The following is a 16955-nucleotide window of genomic DNA, read 5'->3' as shown; positions in this document are numbered from 1 at the left end:
AGTGCCTGTATATTTGCAGCATCTTTCCCTCTTTAAAAAAAAAACCCACTACATCAGTTTTCCCACTTGTAAAATAACAATAATATCTACCTAAACGCAGAAGCTTGAGATGTGTGGTGTGTGTGAAACTTGTTTTGAATACTTTGGATAGGACATTTCGGACAGGAACTACACATTGAGTAATTCTTGCCATAGAAAGTCACGTGGCTACTGGAAAGCAAAAAATTGCATAAGAATAGGGCTGCACAGCACGGCTGCATCCCTGAGTGTTTCCGTGAGTGTTGCCCAAGAGGGCTGATACTCCTTACTGCCTGCCTGAGAGTGTGGAGGAAGCACTTTGCAGGTCTTTACGCAGAGCCATGGCAACGCTAACATGCGCCCACAGATTGTCAACGTTCCTGTTATTTGAAACTCAAGAGGTGTGTTTCTAAAAAATGTTAAAGGATTTTTGGGGTTTTGGGTGTTTTTTCCAAATACCATATCTGAAGGCCATTTCCCCTGGTAGAACATGTGTCTGTATGTAGGGAAGAGAGCTCTGATTGTTTTACATTTCCTTTTCAACAGGAACTATAGAGAGAAAGCAAATAATATTGCGAGACAAGAAGACAAAAATTTCTCACGCACCTGTAAGCTTGGTTGTCCATTTTCAGTTCCATGACTCTTCAGCAGCCTTAGTGGGTTTCCAGGCCATGGCAGGATCAGCAGGCTGACCTCTGTGTAGTGGTAGTCAGTGCCTTGTGAAATGAGTATAAAGTGTGTAATTTTTTTTACATTATTGGCTATTGCAAGTCCTTCCTTTCCAGAGAAGGGGGGGTTAGGGGAACTAAGCGTGCTGCAGGGAGCATCCTCAGCAAGCCCACAGCATGCATCTCCATTGTGTGTCCACCAGAACTGCCCCTGCTTGGCTGAGGATTAATCCAGGCGGGATAAAACTGATGCTGGCTGGCCAGGAGGAGCAGCTGAAGCAGCTTGCGGTGGCCACTGTGCCACCGGCGAGGACAGCGCTCGACTTCCAACACCGCCTCTTCTGACCAACTCAGAACTAGTATTTTTCCTGTTGTGCAGTTGTCAGTGCAGGAGTAAATATAATACTGAGTAAACAGTGAGAACCAGGAGAGGTACTTCTGTAAGGATGAAGCAGAAGTCCTGCTTAATTATTCCTAGGAGAGGGAGTAGGTATATCCCCTCACTGCAGTGAGCGTCATGCTATTGGGAATGATCAATATCGCCTGGAAATGGGATAAAACTGCGGGAGCTCGCTGTAGAACAGTGTCCAGGGGAGACACTTTAATATACTCCCATTCTCTCTGGCAGGTACATAAAGCCAAGAGGCGCTGGCAGCTCGCATATGGCTTGTCATGGCCCTTGGCTGGGACTGCAGCTATGTGTAGGTGCACAAGGGTTTTGCAGCCAACAGTTACGGAGCTGTCACAGTGAGGTCCTGCTCTCTTCTGGAGGTGGGAGCACCAAACCTAGACCAGAGCTGCACACTTCCCACTCAGAACTTGCAACTGGGGGTGCTGGTGGTGCCTGTATGTTCCTGTAGCGAGCCCGGGGTGCCACGGCCCGGCGCAGGGGCCGGGAGGGCTCTGTCCCCGCCAGCCACGGTGCCTGTGAGGAGAGGAGAGCTGGGCAGAGCCAGGAGCCTGGAGATCGAGGTGAACTTCTAAATATCCCAGCCTTAAACAAATTTAAGGTCTTGAAAAACTTCATTTGATGTATAAAATGGAGCCAGCAGAGGGAGTGAAATGCAGGGCCACTCTACTGTTGGTGGAACAAGGAGCTGCTGGGGTTTTGATCCAGGCACAGCTGGTTCAGTGGCACTTCTCAAAACCCATCGTGTGGGTGCAGCGGCTGCGGCCAGGGCCACGGGTGGCGGGAGTATGGGCTAACAGAGGCAGGTTATCACTTGTAGGAGTGAGAGGTTGTCTACTGTATCATTATCAGTGTAAAAACAGACATTTTGGGGGTTAACACTGTGTGTTTCCAGTATGAAGAAGGTATCCAGAGGGACCTTAACTTCTCAAATCATTCCTGTTCTGAAGGGGTTCTAAGTGCTGTCCCCGTAAGAAGGTTCAAGTGCTTTATGTTTCAGTTGTTCTGGCACTGTTCACCTGGTCCTGTGAGTGACCATGCAAAACTAAGCATGCTGATGTTCTCCCTTATTCTCTTATGCCTCCTAAATGTCCTGGTCTTGGTGTTATCTTGAGCACTAAGTGTGGACATATATGCTTACAAATAGCTTCTTGCTGATTTCTTAGTTAACGTCTTGAAAAATAGGAATTTTGCAAATGGATTAGTTCTTCAGCATCCACTTAGGATTTTTTTTAGACTGATCTTTAATGTGTCTTCAAAGACAGAAATACACCTTGCTCTTTTGATTGAGTGTTGGCCATCTTTGTTCACCGTTTGATTAGAAGAGATAGGAAGTGATCTTTATTAAACCGTTTACAATGCGTGAGCTTCCTTCTCACTACTTCTGAAGGAGAACTGGCAGGAAAATGCCAACTTTAGTGGTCAGAGACCACTCTGGGACTTGGACTGAGAGGCACAACACACTCATTTTAGAGTTATTCTTCCAGGGCCCCTGCAGACTCCAGCAGACATCTGTTAATGCACTGCTGATGTAATCAAGGTTGTATCTGTAGCTGTAAAGAATAACACCAAAAAGTGGTTGTATTATTATTTTTTACTCAAGCTGAAATTTCCGACCAGTAAGACCATAAAATGTAGATTCTACAGCCATGGATTCCCCAAAGGCCTGTGCTCTTTGCCCTAGGACGGGTGGTGTGTGTTTTGCAGCTCTATGCCCAGCCCTGAGCGTGGGTTTGCTGCCTGGCTGCTGCCCGCGGTGCCCGCACGGTGCCGGCTACTGCACAGCAGGAGCAGTGGGGATCACCGGCCAAGCCGCCGGTGGCGCTGAGCAAACCGTCACATCAAACGTGGGAAACAGGGACACTTCTGTGAACCATCAAAGGAGTTTGAGGGCAGAGCAAGGGGATTCACTTCATTTTACGCAGGGAGGAGGCTTCACGTGCTGTTGTCTGTCCAGTGGGAAGTTCCAGTTTGAGTGTGCTGGAAGATTTCCCCAAGTGTGACTTTGAACCTGCTGTGCAAATGTGACTGACAGGCCTAATGTGGGTTGTTACACTGAGATTGTGGTGGTGGTGGTGGTTACATGACACTGCAAACGAGATAAATTTTAGCTAGGAAGAAAAAAAAAAAAAAAAAGAAAAGAAAAGAAACCCCTAACCAAAAACCCAGAAAGTTGGTGAAGCGTCTCTGGAAGCGTGTTTTTCTGAAAATCATCCCCAGCCTGGTCATTTTCAGAAAGTTTCCTTTCAAAAAGTGCTAAGTACTCCCTCCTCCAATTACAGTTAGAAAGGATGAAGGAAAGTAATTTTTTTTTTCCCGCCAACTCAGTGCTATATTTGATATCCGAGGGCAGGCAAATGCTGTTGGGTTTTAGCTTTCAGGTTGCTGTTTCATACCTTCAAGAGGTAAATGATAATTTCCCAGAGATATGTGGGGGGGTCGCTGCAATCAGAGTACACAGTAACAGTTATGTTATTCTGTACCTGATCTTCCCTGTGCTGTAGTTCTGTACTATGATGAAGTTTGCTGTGTAAATTAGACTGGATTTGTTTCCAGTGGGTCTGTCTGGTGGTGGTGGCTGGAACAGGCTGTACGTTTGGGACCTCTTCAGATGTATTACTGGCTAAAAGTGAGTAGGTCTCACTTGTGCTCTTTTCTTCCCAATTTGTGGTCAATCTGCATCGGAGATACAGAGTTTAGGATATTATTCTCACTTACTTTGGCTTTTAATTTACTTTAGCTTTGTAATGTTTTCAGTTAGCGTTTGATTGCGTACATGCCAGTATGTGATAAATATTGAGAACTGACAGTCGTCTTTTAGTCCAAAATGTCTGAAAACTTTTGCCATATAGGGTGCAGATAATGAGTTCATAACAGTTATCTCAGCACTCACGGACCATACTAGCAAGAGCTAGAATTGATGGAGCTTTGTGAAAGGCATTTCACACTAGTGTATCAACAGGCGGGCTTTGTGGTAGAGGGGTCTCGTGACCCCTTGGCTCTGATTGTCTTTTCACTGGAAAAGCAAATTCAATGTAGAGCTGGTTTGGGATACGAAATATGATGGGATCGGCCAGCAGCATCCCAGAAGTCAATGTAAGGGTCTCCCAGGTCTGTAATATCATTCCAGCAACCAGGTGTTCGGAGTTAGACTTCTTGCTTTGCAGGACTGTTGAGAAATTTCCAACTTTTTACAGTCTCCTCTTTCCAGTATCCCATGTCATTTTCAACCAGAAACTATTCATATAGTTGTATATACTGTATGCTTTATTTTTAAAAAGTCTTTGAATCTGTGTTTATACACCAATTTTCAAAGAAACATGTCTTTTAGCAAAATACAAAAATGTAACATGTTGATAGTCTCAATACTTGTGTTGAATATTGTGGAATTAGCTTAAAATAAGTTTTTCCTCCTTGAAATGAGATTATATTTGTGCCTGGATCAAGCAATTCAGCACCAGTCTTGAACTTGTTAAAGATGAAAATCAGAATAACCACTGCAATATTGAAAAGGTAAAATGAGAACAAAATGGCATTTGGCCAATGTTTATGAATCACAGAATATGATCATGAAATCATAAGAATAACCACCAAAAGGTAAATAAATTACCCAGCCTACTACTTATTTTCATGTACGGTTTGACACAAAAGCTGAAGCCATGAATGATTTATACCTGTTTTAACAATAATACTCATTTTCCTGAAAGATGGTCAGCACTCAGGCTGCTGTGGGCACCGTGCCAGTTGTTGAAAGGTTAATGTCTCAGCAGCAATACATTAAATTATGAATTATGCCAGTCCCAAAATGGAAGGTTATTAGCTCAGTATGTTTAATTAGCCCGGCTCGAACTTTGCCATCTGCTAGCGCTGCCCATCCCTAATGCACGGCCATGTGGAATAGGAGGGCTGGAAATCAGACGCCAGAAGCCAGAGCCCTTCCCCGTGGGCGCAGCCTCCCCTCGCTGCTGAGCCTGCCCGGGATGCCGACGCTCCGAAACCCATCGTAGGCCCAAAGGCTCATCTGCAGGCCCGGCTCTGGTGACGTCTGGTTCCTTGGGAACAACCAGGCGGATCCCCAGAGCCCGGCAAGGCGCTGCCTGACACACAGACCACACCGAGCCTTGCGGAGCGCTCAGGAGGACGAGGAAAGCGCCTTGTTGAGTCCTGGGGGCCCGTTGCCCGCCAAAGCGTTTGATCGGTGTGTGTAAATTCTCACTCGAGTTGCGTCCTGGTTACATCACTGACCTTACCACGAGAGGAGAACGAAGGGTGAGGGCCCCACACGTACCTGAGCAGCAAACATGCCAGAAAGAGAGGAGCTTTCCCGAGGAGAGGTGTGGAGCGGCAGTGAGCGGCGTGGGCAGCGCTGGCTCTGGGGCAGCCGGGCCTCCTGCAGCCCCGCGCTCGGACGTGTAGGAAGCAACAGCTCGTGGTGGTTTTATTTGCAGAGCACCTCTTGCCAATAACTGCACAAGGCTACAATATTTAGTTTTTCAATAAATATTTAAATTTTACTTCTCTGCTTATTTGGTTTTTTAAAAGAACAAGCATTAAATTCTGTTGATTTTTTTATTAGTTAATCTTAGGTGATACTTTTAAAATATGGTGCACTAAGTATTACTGTAAGTAATTATTCACCATTATGATGAGGGAGCGTTTGGGGGGCTATGTGTTAAAACTCCAGTCAGAAGCGTGCACTGGAAAGTAGAATGTACAACCACGGGGGAAGAACCAAAGTTGTAAGAAGCCAAACACAGTCTTATTTTTAATTCTTCTTTTTCTAGGTAGGCTAACCTTGCCAAGGAGGAAGGGAATTTGGACAGACTTAACACACAGCCTGTGCAGCTTCCACTAGCTGGACACTAAAATGAAGAGAGAGTTTATTCATTCCTCCTACCCCGACACAGCCCAACAGAATTAAAGGACATTTTAACCTACAAGGGAGATTGGGTCAAACACACACTAATCCACCCCAACCTGTCTGCATAAAGGGGCCCATTGGATTCTTCTGGCTATCAAGTCCCCACGTTTCTGTGTTGGATGTGAAGAGTAAAGAAAGAGTCTGGCAGAAATTCGAAGGCATCCAAGTCAGCGTAAGAGACAACACCAGGTAGAGCCTCATTTCCTTTTTCTTAATTTTCTTACAGTAATTATTTCTTCTCCTCCCCTCCTCGAGTTTTTGCTGATTCCCTCTTCTCACCTCAGTAAAGCCTCTGTACTTGTAATTCTGGAGCAGGTGGCGTGGTTGGAATGTTGGAGCAATATGTATTAGAGTAAAACCTGTGGACAGAAATAGAAAGTAAATGGAAGATGAATTGATCAGAGGGAAGGCAAAGGATGGAGGGGATAAAATAAAGGGAAGGAAAGACAAGAATAATACCTTGCCTCTGTACTACAGTAATTTATTATTTTTATATGGTGCCCAGGGTGTACAGTATCTGTTTTACTGAACAAATAGAAAAAAGAGTTCTCAGCCCCAAACAGCCAACATATTAATTTACAGTGTGACAGCCTGACGAAACAAGCAGTCAGGTCAGTGCGACGAGGAATAATTTAGTGCTTGTGGAGCATGAGTTACGTTACTTTGGTATCTGCACATGTGTATGCCATCAGATGGAAGTCTCTTGGTTTTGTAATAACTTACCGTAGAAGAGAAACTCTTTCAGGAAAGTTCCGGGGGGGGTGGGGGGGTGTGGGTGGGTGAGGACACGGGCGAGTGTTTTATCTGGAGGAGCAGAGCGGCCGCCACTGCACCCCACTGCGAGCGGGGCGACACCCTGAGCTCCAGCCCGGCAGCAGAGGCAGGAGCCAGCGCTGCAGATCCGCCTGGCAGGGGCACGGGGCTGCCCGCAGCGGGCAGAGACACAGTGGAGAGTAGAGAGGAAAGAAGAGGGCTCGGGAGGGAAAGCTGGAGCGTTTGCTCTGAGCCATCTAGAGCTGGAGTTTCTAACGAGCAGTCCAGACGGGACAGCGAGGAGGTGACCTGAAACAACACGCTGGGACGGGAGAAGGTTCCAGCGCAGACTCAAAGCTGCCGTGACCACAGAACCAGGGGAGCAATAGCAAAGTTGTTTTCTAGCACAGTTACTGCACTTCAATTGCAGTTTTATTCCAAAAGCAAATTCCAAAGTTTTATGTCCATAAAGGTTTAGACATAAACAAGAAAGAAGTCAGGAAAAGTGGTATGTACTGTATAAACAGTTCCACTTTATAATTAATGCTGGAGATCAGGGGAGCAGGAATAGCTGTGCATGTGTGGTCATTCAGATTTACTGTTGGTCTTATTAAAACCTAGTTCAGCAATAATTTTATGCCCAGGTAGGGGCAGAAAGAAAGCAGGATGCCCCCAAGCAACCCATAAATAGTGTGGTGAAGACAAAGCGTTTATTACTTAGCTTCACAAAGGCTCTGTAAGTGCTCTCCCAGGGTATGTATACTTGTACCCCAGATGCCAATTCTGCAAATTAGCATTATTTCTCAAAATACTATGTAAACAGAAGTCATTTGAATACTTGATTTCATCAGACAGAGTCACACATGGAAACATCAGTATCTTTCTTTCCCTTTTGCGGAGCGAGCAGAGGTTTTCACTGCCTGTCTTTTCATTTCTCTTGGAGTATCGTTACTGATGAAAAAATCTGGCAGGGTCTGGGATCTGTACAGAACTCATTCTGCAGGATTTTGTCCCATCTCATTGCGCCGTGCTGTCTTAAGAGCGACTCTGGGGCATAAACTTTCCCATTTATCACTGAAGTGTGCTATTTTGAATCTTCTGTTTAACAGTTTAAATTACTATGCCAAAGGTTATTTCATGGCTGAGACACACGGGGAATTACAGGGATTTGAGATCCCATCAAATTAACTTTGGGATGTCCCTTTTTTGTAAGTAGAAAACCCACCAGTAAGTTCAGCTCAGGTTTTGCTGATGGGCTCTTATTTTATCATTGTGCGTCCTACAACTAGGAAGTTGTTCAAATTTTAGAAACTTTCACAATTTTTTAAATCCATTTTTGTATTGCATTTAACATAGAAACAGGTACTGTAGTTAGTAGGATAACAGTAAAACAGGGTGAAAAAGACCCATAAAATCAGCTTTAAATGACAAAATCATTTTCCTAGATAAAGTATAATGTATGAAAAGTGAATATTTCAGGATTTTTCAGGGCTAAAAGCAAGTATTGCATTTTAAGGATGCCTATCTCTCCTGTTCAATGAGATAAAGATACATATTTAATACTGAATTTAGCAGGATATTTAACATCCTTACATTCGAAATGTTGCCACTGACCAGGAGGCCAGTGCAAGGAGGTGCTGCATTTGCTGGGAGGGAGAAAGCACTTTTCTAGCAGTTAATTTATTTTTTAATCATAGTTGTTTGGACTTGCTGATGTTTCAAATTGTAAGAGTTAATTCCCTGGAAATAGGAAAGCAAGAAAAGGGCAGGTGAGCGTGATCAGTGGTGCGCTGTAAATGGACGTGGTGTTGTGGTACTTGTGCAGCTGGCGTCGCGCATCTGGAAACACAGCAGGAGAATTTACACCAACATCACGCCTTACATGCTCTGCTCCCTCGCGGAGAATTAGTATTTTTCCCATTCTACAGGCCGGGAAAATAAGACAAAAAATGGAGGAGTGAGTTTTGAAGTCCATTCCCATTTGCCTTCATTTTGGGGCACTTCTAGCGTACCCTGTCTACTGCTCTGGCTGGTCCTTCAGCGCAGACAGCCAGTCTGTGGCAGAGCTAGGAATAGAAGCCAGGCCCTTGTTCCAAGTCCCAGATCCTCAAGAGTATTTTTAGGCACTTAATGCCATTAATTTCATACTCTTTTTGGCCAAGGATCTTAGATACAAGATCATGCTTCCTCCTGAAATAATTTTTAAAATCATACGTATGTGCTCTTGGACAGCTTTGTTCAGGGATCGTGTACAGTTTAGCCCTATTTAGGAACAAATGGGCTTCAAAATTAGTTTTGGGGAGAGTTTTGCGTGGACTGTGCTTTTGCGCACTGTCAAAGTATGCCTAAGAATACAGAGGAGATGGTGCCGAGTCTTTGTCTTCTGCAGGGCAGGCAGTACCTGTTTGAGAGGGGCTTTGGCAGAGGGCAAGGGAGGGCTTCGTTTAGTGGCCGTACGCTTCAGGTTCCTCTTTTGCTGTCTCTGAAAGGCAACATTCTGTGCTTCCGTATCCTCTTTATTTTGGTTTCAACTTCCTGCTGTCAAACACAAGACCATTGTTCACCAGTATTTTGATTCAGACGATGCTAGGACACACGGGGCACCCAGAGGCCCTGGGGACAGCAGGACCACAATGTGCTGGAGCTTCTCCAGCCGCAGAGGTGCTGCCTGGGCTCGGGCAGCTCACCCTGGCACGTTAAAGCTGAGTGAAAACGTGTAGAGAAATACAGAGATTGCTACAGTCGTATTTTTATTGCGCTAACTCAGCAAACCCAGTTGAAGCCCTGCTCCCGCACCCAATCTATTATTAATTAATTGATTTCCTATAAGCTCGTTGTTTAGTTCGCTGTGACTTCCTCACAGTGTGCCCAGCTTTGCAGACAGCGGAAGACAGTTCCCGTCGCAAAGTGCAAAAACATGGCACACGCCAAGCCAGGCAAAGGCGGGAGAGCAGCACCAGCAGCAAAGCGGCGAGCGGCCAGCCCGCGGCACGCTCCCCCAGGTTATCCTGCTCTTGGTTACGTGCCCCGAGATCCCGACAGCTGTTGCTGTGCGCCCTCTGTCCCCCGTTTCACCCCACGCATCTGTGGCCACATCCAGCCCATGTGGACAGCCACCCGCGGGATGAATGGACGAGCAGAGTGTTTTTGGTGACTCCCCTGTCGCTGCTGCAGGAAGAGAGGGTCTCGGGGGGTGTCGGGGGGCTGGTCACAGGGCAGCTGGGGAGCCCGTGCAGGAGCAGTGGGGGCAAAAGGCCTCTTGGCGGCCGCGCTGCAGGGGTGCGGGCCTGCCCCAGGCGTCGGGGGCTCCTCTCCCTCGCTCCCTCCAGCTTTGGTGGTGGTAAACGTGCTTATTACAGTGCTAATGTCCTGCAAGTGGAATCCTACCTCCAAGTATATTAGGGTAATGAGTTCACACCTAACTAATGGAGACTTAATAGAGTTACTAATAGGCTGCCTTTTCCCCCCACGGTTTATGACCCCGCGGGCCGGAGCTCTCAGGGGAGGGAGAGGCGAGAGGCCGTGCTCAGCCCCCGCAGCCGCCACAGCCCACGCCCCGCTCCGGCCTCTGGCCTCCCGGCCTGCGCCTGGCCCGGCAGCCAGTTTCCAGGGACATCGTCTCTCCACCTTTCTGCGAGGAAAAATAAACAGTTTGAGGCTCCTGTGTCTTTATTAAACATTTCCTTTAAACTGCATACTTTGGCTCGCTGCCCAAATGCACCAAGAAAGCTTCCACAGAGCAGCCCGAGTCCAGAGCTCCGCTGCAGGGTTCCCGGGATAAATAACCCCCGGAGGAGCGAGCACCTGCACCACCGGCTGTGGCCCAAGCCGTCCCCGGGGCTGCCGGCTCCCCTGGGCCTGCCACGAGAGGCCGATGCAGCTGGCTGGGCTCCCCGCACCGACAGCATCCGGGAGCAGCCCTGGGGAGGAGAGCGAAGGAGGCGAGGAACCGGCAGCGCGGTTTGCCTGGCTCCACTCTCCGGCACACAGACGCGACGTGGCAGTGAGGTGGGTGGGGAGGCAGCTGGTCTACGGCGGCAAAGTTCGTCCAGCGCCATGGGCCGAGAGGGTTTGAGTTGCAGATGCGAAGGGGGTTGGGAAGGCGCTTCGGCTGGGAAGCAAACGCAACGGTACGTTTAAGCCCGACGCACCAGACGAACGATACGCTGGCGTTAAAGGACGTGGGCTTCACCCGCCGTTGGCAGCGCGGTTGCCAGCCGTCGAGCGCGGGTCGTGTCGCAGCCAGCGCGGTGGCCACCGGCCCCACGCCTTGGGCGTGGAGGGAAGCGGTGTGCCAGGCCGCGTTGTTGCGGTGGACAGGACAACATGTCTCCGAGCTGCTCAGGAAGCAGCAGCGCTGTGGCGGCCCCGCGGTGCGGGAGAGGCTTTGCCGGCATGGGCTGGCCGGCCGAGGGCGGCAGGGGAGAGGGGCCGAGCACGGCGAGGGCGGCGGGCAGCGGGAGGGGGCACAGCGGCGGGTGATGTCAGCGTTTCCTCTGGATCGGTCATGTGTGCTTGCCAGGTAAACAGTCTAGAAATAGATGGGAGGAAGGCAGCGGATGGAGCGTGCAGCCGGGCTGGAGGAGCTCTGCCTTCACCCTTTCCTCCCCGCTGCCGTCCTCGCAGGCGGCTTCCCCGGCCTTCAGCGGGGTCCCGGGAGCGGGTGGCGAAGGCAGAGGAGTGAAGCAAACCCACGGCTCTCCTGGGCCACAGCTTAGAGCGCAGTGCCCGCTCTGGAGGACAGTGCTGGCAGATCGAAGGAGGTAGAGTCTGTTGATTTAACGGGCGGTGGTTGCAGCAGACCCGCTTGGTCCCCTCCCTTGCTGGAAAAGCCCAGGAGAGGCCGGTGAGAGCCCTGGGCGGGAGGCACCGAGGGGTCTCTCTGGAGAAGGGCCCCCAGCTCCCAGCCAGGCCGGCTGCATGGGGAGCTCTGCTGCGCCCCGGGCTGGGAACAGGTTAAAATCCAGGCGTCTGTTGCAAGCCTAGGAACTGGCTTATGTCGCGTGAAGCGTTCCCAGCAACTGAACAACACAAGTTCAGGTACAGAAAGCTCTGCAACGTGCCAAGAATATTCTTAGCTTGCTCTTTCCTCATTCACTAGAAATGTGCTTTTTCTGTGACGCCTTTCACAGCAGCCTCGCAGTTAAATTAGTAACTACGATAAAAACTACCTGCGCTGCGAGGAGATGGGGTTTTCTAAATCCCCAGTCATCCCAAGCTGCGGCTGGGAGCCTGGCCCTCCCATCCCCTCCCTCGCCACCCATCGCAGCACCGTGCAGGCTCCTGCCTGGGACAGACACCTAATCTCTTCCAGGCAGGAGCAGGACAAAGTATTTTTTTCAGGCATTTTCCAGGCATGATAGTATGATACTGTACATCGTCCATATGTCTGTCCTGTCTGGAGCAGCAGAGAGAAACTGCAAGGATAGAAATCTGGGGAAAACGCCCTCCCAGCCGCTGCTGATGGCCAGGTGCCGGCTTCTCCCTGCTCAGCACTTTCGTTTACCCCCAGAAAACAAAGCTGCCGTCATAGCAAGTACCCATAAAATGCAAGGCATCCTGAGTGCAGAGATTAGTGGTAATTTTACAAGGACTCAAATAACGTTGGTCTGCAGGGTGCAGCACTGCCTTGAAAGGGAACAGCAGACATTTCCCCTGGAAGCAAGTTTCCTCTTTAGAGCAGTTTACGGCCGAGGCGCAGTGTCAGATTGTGGCACAAATATACTATCAGCCTTTGGGTTGGAAGACAGACATTCGATACCTCTTTCTGTTGCCGAAACGCGCTGCCCAGACACGACTCCCAGCACGGTTATTTTTTGAAGCATTATGTAATTGGATTGCATGGTCAGTAGTGCTTCCTTAACAAGCCTTTCAGCAAGCCCTCTGCCTGCCGCAGCCAATCCTCAACCCTTACATACACACTTACTCACGCAGGCTCAGTCTGGAGTAAACTCACTGCTAAATACAGTTAGAAAACAGACGAAACTGGGCTCGGAATAGATCACCCCCTCCCTGTGCTACACGAGACGTGGTGCAGCCGAGCCCTGGTGTGAAAACAGGGTCGTGCTGGCGTCCCCCAGCTGAGGGGTCGCCGGCTGCCTCCTCTGCCATGCCTCTCTCTAACGGGAAAAAATCCTGCTTTTTGGAGCACAGACGGGCAACCAAAGCTGGGGCTGGTCCCGGTGTCCCTGTCCTCTCTTGCCCTGCTGTGACAGCCCCATGCTTCGGGGACTGGCTTTGGGAAACCTCTCCTGTGGCGCTCAGGCCCGGAGTGGCACCGGGGCCGTTGTCTCCCAGGTTTCGGTGTAAGCTGAAGTGCTGAATCAGGACCCGAGTCTCCAGACGCTTTCCCCGGTCAGAGCGCACACCAGACCCGCCACGCAGCCCGCAGCGGTGCCCGGCCGGGCCCAGCCCTTTGTGGGTGTTTTGCAGGATCTTCCCTCTCCTCCGGCCACCATCAGCCCACGGGTTATGGCTCTGCTGAGTCACGGCTTCCTGTTTGTGATTACTGACTAGTGGCAGCAGTTGCAGAAGCAATAAGAGATATTAAAAAGTGTGAACTTCCACTGGGACCAGAAGATACAATTAGGACTGTGCCAAGAAACACACTGCAGCGAGCTGCTGTTTAAAGGGATGCAGAGCACTGCAACCCCCCGTTCCCTTGCTGCAGGAAGTAGGAAAAATTAACATCACTAGCCTTTTATCATCTCTGAACCCGAATAAAAATTGCGTTTGACTTCTGAAGCTCACTCTGGCTCTTTTCCACGCTCCTCTCCTCAAAGCGTTTGATCCAGCCTTCCAGTCTGGGTCTCCTCTACCTGGTGCCGCTGAGACGTAGGGATCCTTGTTTCTTGCTTCCACCTAAGACTGATTCTCCACGGAAAGCCTACGTGACATTGTGTGAAAGGGGCTGCTTTAGAAGGCATGCACAACCGTAATGTTATTGCCATTCTTTTTTTAATGGGAAATATCTCTGGGGAGAAGCATGAAAGTATATGGAGAAGGTGCTCTTTGATCATTAAGATCTAAATGCAGCATCCAAACAGCGTGTCTGGTTCTTAATATTATGCTGAAATTCATCTGAAAATGCTGCTCCTGGGTGGGCATCTTCCCGTTTCTCCTTCCTTGGCTTGAACATTTGGAAGCATTGCCACCAGTTTCATCTCCAGGCCTTGTGATGATTGTCTCCAAAAATTACTTCTCCACCCTATTGTTTACTGTATTTATATCAGTCTTTCAATTTGTGTTTTAATTCTATAGTAACTTTTTAGCCTTATTGTCAGAATGTACGTTCCAGTTATTCAGCTAAGGACAGGAATTAGAGGCTGGCATTCAATGGACTGTGTGTCACTGGTGGACAGAAGGTGTGCTTAGGCTGGTCTTTTCTGGAGTGAGGCTGTAGTAGTTTGCAGCTAAGAAAAAAAAAAATCTTCGCTTTTGTGCTGGCATTAGACTGATTTTTTTTTTTTTTTAACCCTGTGACAGACATAAGGCTGAGGATTGGCACAGAGAACATACATTAGGGGGGAAAAAAAAAGCCCACCCCACAACCTCAGTTATTTCAACAAATACCAAAAGTGGATTGAGAGTGGATGAAGAGGAGGAGGAGGCAATAGTGAACACACAACACAGTTCAAGCTGGCAAGGAGCCCTTTCTTGAAGAATGTAAGTTTAACCTTTAGCATTCAAGTGTCTGGGCTTAAGTGTCATTATGAGCAATACTTTCCTCCAGCACAGCCTCTCCTGCCTGGAGGAGGGTTCAGTGCAACCTCGTCAGTTTTCCCCTTTCCTTTACCACGCATAAAACCACTTATTTCTGTCTGCATACGCTCAGCAAAGTTCCCCGCAGCGGCTGCCTTGGCGCAGCGAGGCTGCCCCGGGGGTGCCCGCGGGAGGGCTACCCCGGCCTGGCAGTGCCGTGGAGGTGTCTGCTGCAGCTCCGGCCTGCTAAAGCCAGGGCTTGGCCAGACTGGGGTCACTGGCTGGATTGCGGTCAAAGGTTTTGTGCCCCGGACTCGCAAGTGGAGGCAGCGGGCTGGGGCATGGGCTCGCTCCCCCCAGGCAGCCACCTCTGGGCCAAGGCCTCAGGCTACCCGGCTCGGGGCAGCGGCCCCGGCTTGCTCGGCCGTTCCTGCCGGTTTGCTTCGGCCTCGGGAGGAAGGAGGATCTGCTGGCGAACTGCTTCTGCGAGAAGCAAACTAAAATGAGGAGGAGGGAGGGATGGGCCTGGTGTTGTCGTCGTCGTCATCGCCCCCCCCCCCCCCCCCCGCCCCCCCCGCTAATCTCACCTTTTGATGGAGGCAACGTAGAAAAAAATTAGAGAGACAGCAGCAGACAAACATCAGACCTGGCTGCAAATGGACAGGCTAGATGTGCCCCCCCAAATCATCTCCAGCTGTAAAACACTTCAGGGCTGATAGAAACCACACGCATCCCAGGCACAACCCAATCTGCGAAGCTGCATTCCAATAAAAATGCAGCACGGACCGAAAAGAAATACTGCCTAGGATCCCCGCCCGGGGCTGGGTGCTTTGGGGAGGCACCCCCCGTCCCCCGGGCGCAGGGCTGGGTGCTGGCAGGGGCGCGGGGGGAGCCGCGGCCCCCCCAGCCATCGCGGCGGCTCCCCGGCGCTCGGCTCCCGGGCCAGCCCTCCCAGGACACAAATCAAAGCGGCTGCGGCGGCTAATAGGGGAGGGTCGGGGTTAGCTGCAGGGTACGTCCCCGGCTGAAATCACAGGCTGGAATCCGAATTTCAATAAGCACGCCTCGCGTCGGAGGCTGCGCTGCAAATGTCAAATGTGCTTATGTTAAATACAGGTAATATTGCGAGCGTACGTTTGAGAGCATGATTCTTTCAGATACCTTGTCTGATGAATTTTGCATCTTGTGTTTGCGATTTTTCCATGCAAGGAAGTACAGGTTTTAGAGGAGTAAGAGCATATATTTATGAAGAGGTAAAGATGAGCTATTTGATTAACTGTAGCAAAGACGCTATGTCAGATCAGATTTCTCACTGCTTACAACTTGGGTTCTGAGTATGTGGTTGCTATATAGTAAGTACAGCTGGTACTGGTGCTTCACTTACTGAATAATTCGATGCAGCCTTTTCTGCAAATCTCCGTCTTAATTCTAAAATAATTCGGATGGGAAGAAGGCAGATGGACTATTTTCCAAGGAGCATTTGGTACCTGACTTGCACTGAAAGATGAAGGCTTTGCAGGGCTGTTGCTTGCTCCTGGCCCACAGTGGGGGACAACTATGGGACTGCAGCAGCCCTGGGCCAGGGTCCCTCCACCGCCGGCTCAGCCCAAAAGACCCAGACTAGCGCCAAGACAAGCCAGGTTGTTTTGGTCACTGTATTGACACAGTCCAAATTCTGTGGAAACTACCCTGTAAACCAGAATTCTTCTCAGTGCTGAAAAGATATATTTTTTTCCCTTTCTAATTCTGTAGGAACTGTAATTTTATTTTGTAACTTATTTCCCTCTTCCTTCCTTTTAAGATGGTTCCCAAACATTTATTGTGGGATTTTTCATTTAAAATAGTTTTCTAGGGAAATTACTGTGACAGTGATTTAATTGTTTAATTAAAATCTGACATTGATGACAACATAAATACAATAGGCATGAGGTGATATAGGCATTAAACAAGTGCAATTGAGGAATACATCCATAGAGTGCTCTGAGCACAGAGAACAGCTCACAAAGAAATGATGTTCAATATTTATCAGGTTAGTGAGTCCTAATTAAATGCCAAGACTTTTTTCTTCATTTCTCCAAAAAAAGCCAAGAAACATATAGATGCATTCCAAGTGTTTATTTCCATCACAAACACATCTACTCATCTTGTGTTAAGGCCTGCAAAACCAGCAAATTCGCATTAAAAATGTGCTGGCTGACTTAAGGGGTATTTAGTCAGGCTGACTACAGCAGCCTGGCCAGAGGTCTGGAGGCAGCTGGAACAGCCCGTGGTTGTCCCAGCGCGCCCAGTCGCTATAGTGAGTCCAGTGATGACAAAACAGATGGACAGATTTCTTTTAATAAATCGGGTAAAAAAACAAAAATATATTGAAGACAAAAGAGGAGGATGAACATTCCTCTGAATATCCCCCCCAGCCCACACCTCTCCCAAAGCCTGCAGTATGTATTCCTTCTAGAGAAAGACGGACCCCTCCTCGAGTGTACCC

At 49.1% G+C, this 16955-nt stretch overlaps 1 protein-coding gene across 2 annotated transcripts in view; it reads left to right on the top strand.

Moving 5' to 3' along the window:
• Nucleotides 1-16955, top strand: part of ZFHX3 (zinc finger homeobox 3) — a 671960-nt gene that overhangs the window by 479663 nt on the left and 175342 nt on the right. The window contains exon 5 of one of the 2 annotated variants that reach the window (XM_074839587.1): nt 5880-6205. The gene's annotated coding sequence lies outside the window, so the exon portion shown is untranslated. Of the gene's footprint in view, nt 1-5873; nt 6206-16955 lie in introns of those variants that run through there. The other variant, XM_074839591.1, reaches the window with a different exon arrangement.

This window comes from Strix aluco, chromosome 14 (assembly GCF_031877795.1).
Source record: "Strix aluco isolate bStrAlu1 chromosome 14, bStrAlu1.hap1, whole genome shotgun sequence".
NCBI classification, from domain to species: Eukaryota; Metazoa; Chordata; class Aves; order Strigiformes; family Strigidae; genus Strix; species Strix aluco.
The sequence above is the reverse complement of the archived record's forward strand: the minus strand, read 5'-3'. Positions and strand labels throughout refer to the sequence as shown.